Here is a 14,234-nt window from a genome sequence, read left to right as displayed (position 1 = left end):
TAGTCTTTTTAAAATCCAGCCTTTCTTATCACACTATAAGGAGTAAAATGTATTGAGCCCAGAGATACTGAATACATATTGTCATGAGGCTAGAATATTTGGGAAGTGAATCCCCAAATATATACTTACAACTTCTTTTGTTTCAGGGGATAAAGCTGTGGGGGAGGAAGTGAAGCAGCATTTCTTTGCAATGACGATGGATAAAATCCAGTTTGGATTTGAGCTTAACCTTGATAAGACTTTAAATTGTATTTTGTGAAATGGCAGGTTACTCTGTAGCCCTGGTGAGAGCTCTGCAGATCAATCAATCAATCAATCAATCAATCTTTATTTATATAGTGCCAAATCATAACAAATGTTATTTCAAGACACTTTACAAAAACATTTACAGGTCTAGACCCGTAAATGTTAATAAAATTTTATTAGCAGAAACCCAACATCAAGACAAGATAAGGAGTCTTATCTTATCTTAATCCACCATGAGTACAGGACTTTGCAGCATTTAGCAAGTTACAATGGCAAGGAAAAACTTCCCTTTAATGGGCAGAAACCTCGGACAGAACCAGACTCATGTTAGACAGACATCTGTCTTGACTGTGTTGGGGTTAGAGAGAGGCAGATAGAGGAGAGAGAGTGGGAGAGAGAATGGGGGGGGGGATACACACACACGCACACAGACACAGACACAGACACACACACAGACACACACACACACACACACAGAAAGGGAGAGAGAGAGAAACAGACGCAGTCTGAAGTTTGGCGCTGTGGCGACAGTTAAGGTGAAACCAGCAGGCCAAATCCAAAGCTGTAGTAGCTGGTGTCGGACAGGAGCACAGCAGCAGGCCGTCTTCTTCACCGATCCCCAGGAACCTACAAGACAAACTCAGACCCTCCCAGAGAGGTGTATGGTCAGTAACTATAACAGGACAGTAAGACTAGAAGTTAGACTGACAGAAAAAGAGGGAAACAGGAGCCCTGTGTGTCAGTTCCCCCCAGCAGTCTAAACCTATAGCAGCATGACTAAGAGCTGGTTCAGACCTGATCCAGCTCTAACTGTACGCTTTATCAAAAAGGAAAGTTTTAAGTCTACTCTTAAAGGTTGAGACCGTGTCTGCTCCCCGGACCTCAACCGGTAAGTTATTCCAAAGAAGAGGAGCCTGATAACTAAAGGCTCGACCTCCCATACTACTTTTAGAGACCCTAGGTACAACGAGCAGACCTGCATGTTGAGAACGCAAAGACCTAGACGGATTATACGGAACAATTAAGTCTTTAAGATACAATGGCCCGATGCCATTAAGCGCTTTGTAAGTCAAAAGAAGAATTTTAAACTCTATCCTAGATTTTATAGGTAACCAGTGTAGAGACGCAAACACTGGAGAGATGTGCTCTCTCCTCCCAGTCCAAGTCAGTACCCGAGCGGCAGCATTCTGAACCAGCTGAAGAGTCCTAATAGACTTATTAGGACAGCCGGATAAAAGAGAGTTACAGTAGTCCAGCCTAGAAGAAACGAAAGCATGGACCAGTTTCTCAGCGTCGCTCCGAGACAAGATGTGTCTAATTCTCTTGATATTGCGAAGATGAAAAAATGCCGTCCTTGAGACCTGTTGGATGTGAGAGTTAAAGGACAGGTCCTGATCCAAAAGAAGTCCCAGGTTCCCGACAGTGGTGCTGGAAGCCAAGCTGATGTCGTCAGAGGCGGCAATGTTGTTCAAGAAAGCTTCTCTGAGATGCTTAGGTCCAAGAACAATGACTTCAGTCTTCTCTGAGTTCAGCAGTAAGAAGTTTCTGCTCATCCAGGACCTTACGTCTTTGAGGCATGCTTCAAGTTTAGATAAGCGGTTGGTTTCTTCAGGCTTCATTGACAAGTAAAGCTGAGTGTCATCTGCATAGCAGTGAAAGTTTATGGAGTGTTTCCTCAATATAGTGCCGAGAGGAAGCATATACAAGATGAAAAGAATCGGTCCGAGCACTGAACCTTGAGGAACTCCATATTGCACCCTGGTGTGCGAAGAAGAGACGTTGTTCACATGAACAAACTGATGTCGATCCGAAAGATACGATCGAAGCCAGGCTAAAGCGGTTCCTGAGATACCAAGAAGACTCTCTAATCTCCGCAGAAGAATGCAATGATCAATAGTGTCGAAAGCGGCACTAAGATCAAGCAAGACAAGCACAGAAAGAAGACCACTGTCTGAAGCAAAAAGGAGATCGTTGGTTACTTTCAGCAGCGCAGTCTCAGTGCTGTGGTGAGCTCTGAACCCAGACTGAAAGACCTCAAAGAGACTGTTGCTATGAAGAAAATCACAGAGCTGACTCGCAACAACTTTCTCCAAGATCTTAGAAACGAAAGAGAGGTTAGATATCGGTCTGTAGTTGACAAAAGAGCCTGAATCAAGTGTAGGCTTTTTAAGAAGAAGCTTAATTACAGCAACTTTAAAAAGTTGGGGCACGTAGCCCGACAGTAAGGACGCATTAATCATCCTTAGTAAAGAAGATCCGACCAAGGGAAAGACTTCCTTTAACAGCCAAGCTGGGATGGGATCCAGAAGACAAGTTGATGGTTTGGCTGAAGAGACAGTTGAATCCAGCTCTGACAGGTCCACAGGCGAGAAGCAGTCCAGGAGTATATTAGCTCTAAGCGACGTTTCCGCAAATTCGCCATCGATCGAAGGTTCTATCACGGTTGCATGTAACACAACATGATGATACTGTCAAAATTCTCTTTTTCTTCCTCACACTTTTTCCAGCTTTGTTTCACTGCTTTTAGCATTTTCATTTCACATTGTCACTTCTTGAGCTTCAGCATTTGCTGCGAGGACATGTGACTTTCCTAGTTTTAAATGTTTTATTCTTATAAATTTTTTTTTTTTTTTTCATGCAAACTATTTTTTACGAGACTGATATAAGTGACCCTGAACCTAAGTTGAAATAAAACTAAGTTAACTAAGTACAACTGTCATCAAATAATTACTACAACTATAATTTTACATTTTTTTCCCCATCATCTTAGAGAACACAGGCAGAACTCTTCTGTTTAATGGAGCAGAAGACCACAAAGTCCCGTCCACCTGGAGGTGGACGGGACCCTGGTCCTGGTTGAAGGTGACCTCTTCAGGGTAGCAGGGCGTGCTATGGGACATTCATTTACTGATGGAGGTCCCAAATTTAACGGACTAAGTCCAGTGATGCAGCAGCTTGTCATTGGTAACAAAGAGGAGTGTCCTGCTCTGGGGCTCCTTGACTGCCCTGATCTGGATGTAGTCGACATGGTGTCTGTTGTAAGTTTTACCAGGAGTATTAGATTAAATTAGAAAATACTTTATACATCCCCGAAGGGAAATTCATGAAATTCATTCTTTACTTATATTTGCTCAAGCATGCCACTACTGCGATTTGTGATTTATAAGTCATTTATAGTTTATTTTAATGTTAACTATGTACAGTGGTACATAGTGTAAAACAACAAAACATACAACAGAATTATGCTTTGCTCTCCTGTACATTGCAGCTCGAAAGTCAGTGGGACCTGACACAGCAGGAGAAAGCAGAAGTCAACAATTTGGCAATAAGTTGGGATCTGCCACAAGTCACTGCTGACAACAGAAGGTGGTTGGCAGAGAGGCTTCTCCACCATACGGTAATTTAAAAGGGAAAAAAATAGAGACTGTTTACTTTTTTATTTTAATGTACAGAGCAAAATGTAAAATAAAGTAACTGTTATGAACTAGACCTCTTTAAATATGCTTAGCCTGCAAACCACTAAAATTATGTAACCCCTTTCCTTCAAATTTTTATTTGTTAAAAATGTTATTGTAATTGTAAACTCTTCATTGTACTCATTGTAGGTTGTTGAACGACGCAAAACACAAATAAAACAGCTGCGCAAGGGACTGAAGGACACTGGTGTTCTTGATATGATTAAGGGACGTCCAGCCTTGGGTGATGTCTTTTTTCCTAGAGCTGCAGCACAGGCGATAGATTCACATGTAATTAACATTCAGCTTGAGGCTTATGTCTGCTTACTAGATAACACTGTATTACAATATTTTTAGGGTCCTCACCCTAAGGCTGCTCCGTTTCTTTCTTTACAGTATTCCTTGCCTCTTTGATCCCTAATTTGATCCCCTAAAGGTGCTCCAAAACTCACCAAAATCTGCACACACCTCACAGCCGGCAAAAAATTCGAAAAAGTAAAATAATATATTTTTTTAACTTTTCCTCATCTAATTTCTTATGGACCTTTTTGCACTTTCTATACTCTTTCTTACTTTTGTTTTCTTAAATGCTGCGGTGACTCCTGAATTTCCCCTCGGGGATAAATAAAGTATTTTCTATTTCTATTTCTATAATTAACAGCTGACATCCCATAATAAGCTCTCTTGCACCACCTTGGCACACTTAAATGACTCTCACGGCCTGTAGGAATGGCATTGAGAGATGGTATAGGCTTGAAAGTTGCTTTAGATGACAGGAGACTGTGCTGATCAAAAGTTGCCAAAACCTTTTATTTCTTAAACGGTTTTCGAATGGCCAGCCCTCAAAGTCGGGGAGCCCCTCAGCTCTTATCAATAAAAGTCTATGGAGAGAGCACTTTTCCAAAGACATGCTGCATTTCTATAACCTGACACGCCAGACGGACAGTTTCATATATCCCCCACGGAATTATTTCACAAGTCCATCTAGGTAGCAGCTCTTCCAATTTGTTTTCAGAGGCGGGACTTTAAAAAAAAAAATCTGCAGCTGGTGATTGGACGACCGTTCTGATTAACACACTCACCACGGACCAATCCACATCAAGCCACAGTATGACGTAGCTTATGTGAGCCGATGCTTCTAATAAACAATGGATGAACAACTACTGAATCACGAGAAACAGCTGTGAAAAAGGCGTCAGACGACAGCTTCCGTTTTTATAAATTTAACTTAAGAATCAATGGAACGCTGACAAGTACGAAAGTCTGCTGAAGTCACGTCTGCTCCCACAGCTCCTGCCTCTCTTCCCTGATTGGGCCGGTCAGAATTTAGCCGAGTGAAATCGTTGGTCATTGGAGCCTGGCAAGATGGACCTGCAGGAGGTCAGGAAACTGAATCAAAAAAGTAAAAGTCTGAAAGCTTTGTAGATATCATGGATGGATTCCTGACACATTTTACTTCAAAAATATTTATTTGCACAAAGGTTTGGACAAAATTGTTTTAACTTTTGAGAGCGGTTTCAGAAAAAAAGTTATTTCAAAATCAGGAGCAGTAGGTGATGATGTCATCCACTGATTGAGGGTTCCGTATGGCTGGTCATGTGACTCTCCAGTACTAGTAGCATAATCTCAGCTGTGAGAGCTCAGAGAGGGTCAGAAAGGAATGCAAGCTTTGCAGTGGGGGAAAAATGAGGCATGAGGGGCAGGCGAGAGTGTGAGGACCTGACCAACGCTGCTTGCAGCTTTAATTAGATTTGATGTAGTACTTTTTTTTTCCTAATTTGGGATGCCACTTTCAAAATAGGCTTAAATCATTAGTCTATTTTTACTCATTTCACTTATGTATTGTGTCACAACCTTTTGTTTTCTAGATGATCCTGAAAAGGGTCATTTGGCCAACACCTGACAGTGAAGATGAGGATGACCAGAGCATTGTGGAGGGGACCTGCTTGGTCACAGGGTTTTTATGAGAGTACATTGAAAATGGTCAGATCAGTGTATATGTATATATCAGAAATATAGTTACCATTTTGATCCTCAAGGGGCACATGATGAGTTCTCACTTGATAATAGTTTAAATTGATATCGAGGCTATCGTGAGTCAGTTACTGCTTATGAGTTCTCACTTGAGAATGGCTGTAACGGACTCACAATAGCCTCTATATCAATTTAAAGTCTATAAAAATTTTTAGAAAAATCTATATTTCAAGCCATGTTTATAATTTGTTACTTTAGAAAGTCTAGATTTTTAAGGTCCATTCCTAAAATTCCCTTTAAGACATCTCAATGTAATTAACAAATGTAAAACTTTAAAATTTATTTTAATTATAACCATGTCTCTTTAGGTTCATCTGAGGAACTACTCATGCTCCTTTGCTTTTGGACAGGTTGGGGTGTCCCCCCTGAGAACTTGCTTGTTAAGTTTCCCCAGATGTGACCATGCCTGTAGCATCAACCTGTCTCACAACCCTGTCTCTAAATTGCAAGACGTACAAGACCTTCAGGGACAACTTGAGTGCTTCTGTGAAAAGTTCAGAGTTTGTTTTTGGGTTGGTGTGAATGACCTGAATGACTGATTGTTTTACCCCCAGTCACAGTTTTGTTTAAAATTGTTCATGATCTCCATGTTATTTTGAATTGGAATTGGCGTTCACAAAAAAAAAAAAAAAAAACGCTAAATAAGGCTCTAGTTCTCATCGTGTCTCTTCTTCCTGGCAGACTACCTGCGTTTGTTTATATCTGGCACACCGTGCGCACGGACTGATACACCAAGCGTCGAGCGTCTCGTAGCCAGCTGTGGCTCTGCAGCAGAGGTAGTGCAATTTTACAACACGATGAGAACTAGAGCCTTATTTAGCGGTGTTTTTGTGTGAAAGTAACGCACTGAAAATTCTCTGAGTAAAGCATGAATGCAAACCAATTTCAGATTTTTTCTGTGGGAGTCCGATTATTTGTGTTTTTGGTCAAGTAAAAATTGGCCCCGTCTGACTGCATAGGAAACAGGCAGAGGTGCGGGGGGGGGGGGGGGGGGTTTGGTGGGAGCGCCCTGGGCTTCTGCTGCACAAACACACTGCTGTAGGGGTAATTTCTGCCCTAAACCTTGTGATAGGACCCAACTTGTTCCATCCCAGAGTATAACTTTAAGGAATGGACGATTTATTTTATGCAAGTGACACACTTTTGCAGGTTATCAACTAGGTTTTGCAGTTTGCACTAATTGTTTTGAGAAATGCACTAACAGTTGTGAGAAATGAACCAAAGTGACTGAGAAAAACTATAAGAAAATAGTTAACACTATAACATCAAATAAGGAAAGAGAAGATAGACACAGTTCTGTCAGGTTCAAATATAATTCACCTGATCCGATGGCAGACGGCCAACGAGGGCTTGTTTAGTGGTCGGTAAAATGCTGCCATCTAAGAATTTGAGTAAGTTCTCCTAACGTGTCTCGCCATTGGTGTACAGTAAGTGGTATTATGCAATAACATCTCAGTATGTAGTCATGTTCTCATGTGCACAGTGAATTGTCATTCATTGTTTTTAATAGGGTGTTTTTGAAGGACTACAGCTTGGAGGGTAGGGTGGAGCCAGGAAAGAGGAAGTGGGAAAATTTGAAGCAGAAATACAAAGTAAGAATGAAAAAGCTCCTGTCTCCAGGGTTTGTCGACCTCCAAAAATACCTGATAATCTAATAAATAACTCATGACGATTGTGTGTGTGCCATTCAGGAACTTAAGGCTCCTAGGACAGGGATCAGCACAGAGGGAGGAGAAGCCACTGCTGCATCCTGGAGATGGTTCAACCTAATGGATAAGGCCTTGGGCCGGGGGCCGAGTATTTCCCCTCCGGTTACCATTGACTCCTCCAACCAGGATGAAGTGGTGGCTTCCCCTCACTCTCCGGAGGTAAGAACACCATCCAGAAAGAGGAGGCCAGAATGGGTGGATGTGTTGCCCCAGGTGTCGGAGAGGGACCAGAAGAGAGAGACGCTATGTTTGGAGAGAGGAGAAAGGAGAGAGAGAGAGGCCCTGGACAGAAGAGGAAAGAGAAGGAGCAGCTAGAATGAGAGGAGAAAATGCACCGAGAGCAGCTTGAGCGAGAGGAGAAGAGGGAGAGGGAGAGGTTGGAAAGAGAAGATAAGAGAGAAAGAGAGCAACTGGACAGAGAAGAGAAGAGGAAGAGAGAGTGGAGGGTGTGGTTGGAGAGGAGAGAGCAGGAGATTGCTGCAAGGGAGGAGATGAGACAATAAGATTTGATGGCAACGATTGAAAAATTGATCAACGATTTCTGTTGTTACTGTTGTAGATATTTGCACCAGACAACCACCATCGAGTTTGCAAAGAATTAAAAAACGGCTAATTAAATAAAAATAGAGGACACTGGATTGTAGTGGCAGCTTGTCAAATTCAAACAGGAAAAGAACAAAGAGGAACAAAGAACAGTTAATAAAAACTACTGAGGAATGTAGAACCTGAACCCAAAACATCATTAGGCTATTTACGATACATCAGAGAATCGTTATATCTACAGGGAAATTTAAAAAAGAATGCTTATTGGTAATGAAAATATGTACATGTATAACTGGATATCGATGATCAATTTAACCTGATAATATAAATTTCATATATATATTATACGTATGTGTGTTTGTATACAATTTCTTAGAAGGCCTAATAATCGTGATCATGCAAAGCAGGAATTGCAGCCCCAGGAGCAGAAATTTGGGCTGCCAGCTTCTCCCTCAAGTTGTCCCCTGGCTCTTGGTCTTCCTGCTGTACATCTTCATCTCCTGGGTTGGCCCCCTCCTCTATCTCTGGCTCCACCAAATCTCCATTGTGGATGGAGAAGTTATGGAGGAAAGCACAGGAGGACACCACCAATAGTATGAAGGTGGGCTTGACCCAAAGAAAAAAACAACAACTTAGCCCTTTGAATTAATGATCAATCAATCAATCTTTATTTGTATAGCGCCAAATCATAACAAACGTTATCTCAAGACACTTTACAAAAAAAAATTACAGGTCTAGACCCGTAAATGTTAATACAATTTTATTAGCAGAAACCCAACATCAAGACAAGATAAGGAGTCTTATCTTATCTTAATCCACCATGAGTACAGGACTTTGCAGCATTTAGCAAGTTACAATGGCAAGGAAAAACTTCCCTTTAATGGGCAGAAACCTCGGACAGAACCAGACTCATGTTAGACAGACATCTGTCTTGACTGTGTTGGGGTTAGGGAGAGACAGATAGAGGAGAGAGTGTGGGAGAGAGAAGTAAGGGTGTGTGTGTGTGTGTGTGTGTGTGTGTGTGTGTGTGTGTGTGTGTGTGTGTGGATGTGTGTGTGTGTGTGTGTGTGTGTGTGTGTGTGTGTGTGTGTGTGTGTGTGTGTGTGTGTGAGTGAGTGTGAGTGTGACAGAGAGAGGGGGGTACACGTGCGCGCGCACACACACACACACACACACACACACACACACACACACACACACACACACACACACACAGAAAGGGAGAGACAGACAGACAGACACAGTCTGAAGTTTGGCGCTGTGGTGTCAGTTAAGGTGAAACCAGCAGGCCATTCCCGGCAACAATCCAAAGCCGTAGCAGCTGGAGTCTGAAAGGAGCACAGCAGCAGGCCGTCTACTTCACCAATCCCCAGGAACCTACAAGACAAACTCAGAGCCTCCCAGAGGGGTGTATGGTCAGTAACTATAACAGGACATTAAGACTAGGGGGGGGGGGGTAAAGTTTGTGGACATAAATATTGCTCCACCTCAGGACCCTGGCATCATGTACAGAGCCAGGGAGTCCTGCGAAAAAAGGTGATATTAATCGAACATGGTATAAAAATAGATTCTGTGTATGATAACACTCAAACATATTTGATAATTAATGATAACTGTCTATACTAATAATTACACTGATTAGAGTTATAAGGTAGGTACAAATTCCTCATTTACTAATACAAGTCAAAGTCAAAAAGATCCCCCCTCCAACAAAATAAAAATATGAAGTAGAGATTGAAGAATATACTTAAAAGCACATCAGGTGTTGAGTTCTGTTGAAATTTTGGATGAGCCACATTTTACTCTTACTTTGTATTTCCTGTTGTATCACCTTGCATTTGTGTTCTTAACATTGTTTGCTTCAATTTCTTTTCAGTAGTACCTGAAACACCTTTTCCTGGGTAATTCCAGTGGACTACAAAACTTAATCTGTCCTATATTCTGTATGCAAATAAGTAAATAGTTAACTTTATTTAATATTGTACTTTATAAATACCTGTAAATATATTTAGGAAGCGGCCCTTGTGATCACAGACCACCTGCAGCTGAATGGAATGGAAAAACTTCCTATTGCAAAACAAAAAATGCCGTCATCAGCAGTTGTAAATACAGATAGAATTAAAATGTCATTGTTTCTATATTATACATTTACATTTTGTATACAGGTTACCTGTTAGGATAATCTTCCTTGTTTGCAGCAGGTGGCTTGATTCTAATATATTTCCCGTCAATGCTCCCAGCCATCTTGTTGAAGGCACGAGAGCCAGCAGGGTGGGCAAAGCCTTCCCCTATGGCCTCCAGCTCAGCAGCAGACGGGAAGTAAATCCCCCTCTTCAATATTCCCATGATGCTGCCTGACACCCGGTGTACCACATCATGTACTGTCGTGATGGGGACATTGAAGGCCTCTGACGTCACCTGATATGAGGTGGTGCTGGCCAGCCAGTAGAGAAAGATTCCTACCTCCAGGTCCTTTCCCCAGCCGTGGCTCTTTCTATACTCCAGACACTGAACCAAGGCATTTACTGTCTGTCTAGAAAAACGAAAATCTTTTTTAAAATCCCCCTCTCCTATGTAGAGCCGGAAAACAGGACTGTGGGCATTGAGTCGAAGGTACTGTCCACGAAGCCTATACTGTGAATATAAGGACAATGTTAATGCAGTTGTGTAATGTTGTCAAAATGTATGATCAGTAGATTTGACATTTTTCTGAGATTTTTTTTTAGGTTACCGTTTACTGTTCATTGGTTTTGTACAAAGCTGGACCAACATTTGAATAAAATGTTTTAAATAAGCATATTTGCTTGCAGTATTGGTGTTATGACAGTATTTTTCTGTATATTTAATCATTAGTTTACTTCTGCTTCCTGTCTTAACCCCTCGCTAACCCTTAAAACAGGGTGTACAGAAAACTTGCCTTTAATGCAATTTACTGGTATTAATCTCTGATTTCATTGGTCTGGCCTGCCTCATATCAAATTAGGTTGTATGTGGCCCGAAACTGAAAGCAGTTCGACGACCCCTGGTGTAAAACATATAAATGAGGAACTTACGTGACCCTCATTTTGTAAGAGGGCTTCCAAAAGATTCCTCCTTCTGGCAGCCTGTCTTCCTCTTTTCTTCTTGTCTTCTTCGTAAACCATTGACAAGTATGACATTTTCTGATTTGTACTGTATTTCTCTGTATTTCAACTAGGGATGGGTACTTTTCACATTTGAAACAATACTCTACCGATTCCTGGTACCTGGCAATCGGTATCGGTACTCTACGGTACCAATTTTTGGTACTTTTGTGTTGAAAAAATATCAGTATGTTCAATAATAAAATGTTAATTCTTTTCTATTTAACATATCTATTCTTTAATATGTAACCTTGCAATTCAGCACAGAAAATCACCTATTCCTCCACTCCCTCACTGTCACAAGGATGCATTTAGGTACCTAAACATGGTACCTTTTGATTTTACGTGAATCGGTACCTGGTACTTTTGACAGAATTCGGTCGGTACCAATAAAAGTACCTAATTCGGTACCCATCCCTAATTTCAACCACCTCAAATTTTCCTGCTTCTCCTCATTCTTTATACTGTACTGTGCGCGTGATGTTTATTGTTGATGTTTTTTTTTTTCTTAAGTGGCTGAGATACGCCGTCACAAAAAATACACAAAAGAAATCCTCATCATCTCCACCACTTAAAGTTAATATAAAATGCTCTCTCTGGCAATATATTTGCAGATAAGTTACTCATGGTTTGTTTATTTTGTACATTTTCAATTAAGTTTTTTTGGGGAAAAAAGTCAGCCTTAGCCAACTTCCAAAAACCAGCGTAGCATACTACAAAACTAACCCAACTGAACAGTCATACTACATACAGCTTATGAAAGTAGTATGTAGTAGGCAGTGCATACTACATAGTACTTCCATAAGCAGTATCTAGTAGGCGAATTTGAAAACGGCCCTCCACCCCCTTTTGTGTGTCTCGATGAGACAAACGTTTTGGCATTGGTTTCATCTCTCTGCGACATTCCTAGCCCGAGCTGAGAGGTTTTTTGGCTCTAGAGAGATTATTATGGGATGTCAGGGGTCATGTTTGGTATTTTATCAAATTTTTCCGGGATTGTGAGGTGCGTGCCAATTTTGGTGAGTTTTTTAGCACGTTTAGTAGGTCAAATTAGCGTTCGTTGACGGGCTGAATAATAAGAAAAAGAAACGCAGCAGGAACAAAAGTGCCAAGGGCCTCAGCTCAGGCCTCGGACCCTAAAAATATGACATATAGGTTCTGCTATAAAGTCTGCAGCTGACTATAAGAAGAAAGGCTCGAGATTGTCAAGTCCAGCAGATTTACTTAAATCCAACTGCTGTAAAGCTCTATGGACCTCCACTACATCAAAAGGACTCAGATCAAATTTTGGGGCCATAGCATTGATAGATGATGACTGAGGGCAAACCACTTGCACATTTGATTAATCTGGATGCAAGGACTCAAATAGAGATGTAGAGGAAACAAAATGTTTGTTAAAATAATTAAGAATGTTAGCTAGAAAATGTGCATCCCCGAATGAGGTTTGACCACTTTCCAAAATTTTTTAGGATTGTTAAGACTACGAGTGTTTTTTTCAACATAAAATGTCAGACTTAGCCTTTTTAACAACGGAAGTGAAGCAATTTCTCAGCTGCTTGAACAGCTGCCAATCACCCTGGGATTTAGATTTTCTGGCCTTAGCCCAGGCATCATCCCTTACTTTGAGGAGACTAGACAGTTCTGGGGAGAACCAAGGATTATTTCTTCCCTTCACTCTAAATTTGCGAAGAGGGGCATGTTTATTGAAAATAATACTAAGCGCATCGTGAAAGTAATCCCAGGCCAGCTCTACATCGTTAAAAAGTGAGATCTTGGACTTATCATAGTGCCATAAACCATGATGGAAACCCTGCTCACAGAAATGCTTGTAATCATGTTTAAGAATAGTATGTGGTTTTGATTTGGGGAGCTTAGCTCTTCTGACAATGGCTATAACACAGTGATCACTCAAACCATTAGCAAAAATATCAGTACCTGAATATTTATAAGGAGAATTAATTAAAAATAAATCAAGAAGAGATGATTTCTCTGGATATTTAAGGTTTGGGTGTGAACTAAAACTGTTAGAAACAGGAGATAACCAATCCCAGTTCAGATCACCCGTGAGAAGAATCTCGTTAAAGGTTAAAGCCAAAAGCTGTTTATTCAGTGTTGATAGAGCCTCACTACTAGCAGAGGGCAGTCTATAGCAACCTACAATGGTGAGAAAGTGGCCAGCTTCTGAGCAAGAAATTCAAATTGACTGCTGAGCAAAAGAGATGATTGAACAGTAACATGAAATTTCTGTTTGACATATATTGCTATGCTACCACCTTTTCTAGGCCGGTCACAATGGTAAACATTGTAACCTTTAATAGCAATATCTTTGTCTGTGATGATTTTCTTGAGCCAAGTTTCAGATAAGACAAGAATGTCAGTATCAGTTGATTTAGCCCAGATTTTTATCTTGGTCAAGTTTTGGCTATAGACTTCTAACTTTTAGGTGTATAACACCAAGCCCTTTTCTAGATCTAAAATCAACTGGAGTACTCAGATAGTTTATATCAGGCCCAGGGTCGAGTTCAATGTTACCAGACAGTAAAAGTAGGAGAAAAATAAAACATTTCTTCCTCACTGAGTAATTAGTTTCAGGCTGATCAGAACTATGCCTGCACCTTGGACGACCAGGGCAAGAGTAATAAGTATAAATTGATATCAACCAGTCATATGCTCTGAATAATAAAACTGAATGGGTCAAAACAACATCAACAGAAAAAGTCAAGGTCCTAATGGGACAGAACTTGTTGAAAATGGTATCCAAGTCGGTGCTTTTTCTGGGAAACAAATTATTAGAAGGGACAGCATAATCATCTCCACATTCCATAGTACACATTCCAGCCACTTCAAGTTCACTGATTGTAGGCAGAGAACAAAGAGCCAGAAGAGCAAGCACTATGATGAAGCTCAATGGCTGAAGGCAACTAGTTGCAACAGAACTGATGGATTCTAGGTGCTGCAGAGCTAGTGGTACCTAGCAGCTGCAGGGCAGGCCAAGGCTAAATCCTGGAGACTAGATGCTGGAGGGATGGGCTGGCTACAAGTGTGAGCAGGCTTAATGGGAGGACTTGAGTGGTAACCCTGTTGTGTCAAGATTGGAATTTTCGTTATTAGTGAATGGGTTATGT

This window comes from Halichoeres trimaculatus, unplaced genomic scaffold, assembly GCF_033239565.1.
Source record: "Halichoeres trimaculatus isolate MK-OKI-2021-1 unplaced genomic scaffold, fHalTri1.1 fHalTri1_scaffold_28, whole genome shotgun sequence".
Taxonomy (NCBI): domain Eukaryota; kingdom Metazoa; phylum Chordata; class Actinopteri; order Labriformes; family Labridae; genus Halichoeres; species Halichoeres trimaculatus.
The sequence above is the reverse complement of the archived record's forward strand: the minus strand, read 5'-3'. Positions refer to the sequence as shown.